The 2,462-nt window shown below is 31.3% G+C and overlaps 1 pseudogene; it reads right to left on the bottom strand.

Moving 5' to 3' along the window:
* LOC101583023 overlaps positions 1-2,462 on the bottom strand; it is a 124,103-nt pseudogene that overhangs the window by 12,314 nt on the left and 109,327 nt on the right.

The raw sequence follows: 2,462 nt of genomic DNA, 5'->3' as shown, positions 1-2,462 counted from the left end.
TACATATATAATTTTATTTGAGAAACAAATAGCAATGAGACAGTTTCAAAACTGATTAGTATGAGTTTCAATAATTAGTACATTGCATTTTGTTGTCTTCTTAATGATTATTCATAGTACGAGATATAGACATGATATCCTGTTCAAACACAATTAGTACAAATCTTTCTATTCATTAAGAGAAAGTAGATGTATATCTATCCTAACTATTTTGAATATACAGATACAAAATGGTCCTTTATTTGTATCCTCTTTTTTTTTTGTTTAGTTTTGTCAAAGATGGGTATTCCATTATCATTTAAATATTGTAGGTGTATGAATTAAGCAAAATATTCCAATATAGTCCAGTAGTTCATACTAGTAATGGGTTATCCATAGGACTGGCAATGTCAGAAGTTGCTGATATTTTTGTATTGAGAGAGCTAATTTATTTTGATAATGTTAGCCCCTAAAATTCATTTTAATGCTCATTTGTTTTTTAATACAAGAATAAAGAATAACAAAATGGGATGCATGAGGAAAAAGAATTCTAGCTCTCAACTAATAATATAAAAATGTTACTACCCAACTCTATGTAAAGAACAAATTTATTATAATAAATTTACAGAAAAAATTTATGTCGTGATACATCACTAAATGCTATGCAAATTCCAACTGATTGACTAAGTGGAATAAACTTATGGATTATATTTAAAAAAGAATGGTTAATGCAGTCATGAAAATTTTCCTCTCTGCTTAAATGAGCACTTAGCATCCAAAGTCAGGAGCACATATCTATCATCCCAAACTATTCAGGAGGCTCAAGCAGGAGGATGGTAATATTGAAGGCAGTCTGAGCAACTACAATCCTGTCTCTAAGAATACACAGACAAAAGGGGAATGTAGCTCAGACTGAAAGACCTAAGATCAATGGCCCGTGTGTACACATACACATACACACACTTGCACAGACATACACAAACACAGAGCAGAAGGCCATACTTGAACAATGTTTATTCCTTTTTTACATATTTAGTACAGGGTCTCCAGGGTCTCACTTCACAGATCAGACTCATATTTGTCCTTCTATTTTCAGCCTTGCAAGTGCTGGGATAATGCACCACCATTCCCAGTGTCAATCTCTGTCTCAGCACACTCTGGGGGCTTTAATCAAACCCTGGGTGCTTTAATCTGCTGAACTATCTGGCTTGCCTGAACAATGTTTATTCTTAATTTGTGGAGAGGACAGGTAAAATGAAGTATAGAGAAAATTATAAAATCAATGATCATTGGATTTAATGGCTGGCACAAATTTTAAATTAATTTTTAATTTTATTTTCCTATTAAATAAAAATATTTCTGGAGCCTAAATTTACCAAATATAATTAATAAAAAGTTCTATGTTATTAATATATAGTTGTTTTTTAAATAATGTAGCGAAAACTATAACAGTAAATGTTTTGTTTTAAATAATATCACCTTGTGATTGTACTGATTTTATAACATTACTAGGGTTTTCATGACGACCCAAGAGATATATGATAAGGTATTTACTTCCTCAGCTACTTATATCATGAATTATAAAGTGATATACAGATGCGGTAAGATTTTATTCTATTCATTTAAAATGTGTATGTTGTAGCCACTTGTAGCAGATATTTTTTTTTAAAGTATGCAATTCAACATTCTGAGCTATAGGAAATCTGCTTTCTCCTACTAAGGTAAATATACTCCAACAGGGAAGAATTAAGTAAGATCTTAGGTTAGGAAAGTATATGGAATATTTCTATCTGGTAACTTTGTGCAATTTGGACTAATATTTTACAGACATGAGGAGAAAGAAATAGTTTTGTGTGTCAAAGCTGTCAATGCAGAATTTATAACATTTAGTAAGGATTCAGTTACATAGATTTGATATCTATTCTTTCCAACATTGATTTATGCCATAAGTGTCAAAATAGGATTTTTATACCCATAAGACAGGAATTAAACATGGATGGTTTTTTCATGGCAGGGCTTGTCCCTTTGCTTCACCAAATAAAAATGGTTTGTGATACCGTGTGTGTGTGTGTGTGTGTGTGTGTGTGTGTGTTACTTAAGGTGATCTGAGTGAAGACTGAAAAGAATTAAGGCTGACAGTAGGACATGCAGAGATTCAAATGGATATGGCTCTTGTGTGTATATATTGTTTTCTAACCTTGAATTTGGCTTAATTTAATTACGCAAGACCACTGCAGGCATACCCCACGAGTCAATAAAAATGAAAGTCAATTAATTTATAACCTTAAATTTCCTCTTCCAACAGTATATGAAGACAAATTCCAAGACTTACAATTTTATATGGCACTCACTATATAGAGTCTTCATGATACAACTTGAAATCACGCATTTCTTTTGGCAAAACCAAATACAAATTTTAATGTAGGTCCTATTATAATTGTTTGCACCCATATTTTTTTTTAAATTTTTATTTATTTATTTAT

This window comes from Octodon degus, unplaced genomic scaffold (genome assembly GCF_000260255.1).
Source record: "Octodon degus isolate 3935 unplaced genomic scaffold, OctDeg1.0 scaffold00097, whole genome shotgun sequence".
NCBI classification, from domain to species: Eukaryota; Metazoa; Chordata; class Mammalia; order Rodentia; family Octodontidae; genus Octodon; species Octodon degus.
This window is presented reverse-complemented; position numbering and strand designations above follow the sequence as displayed.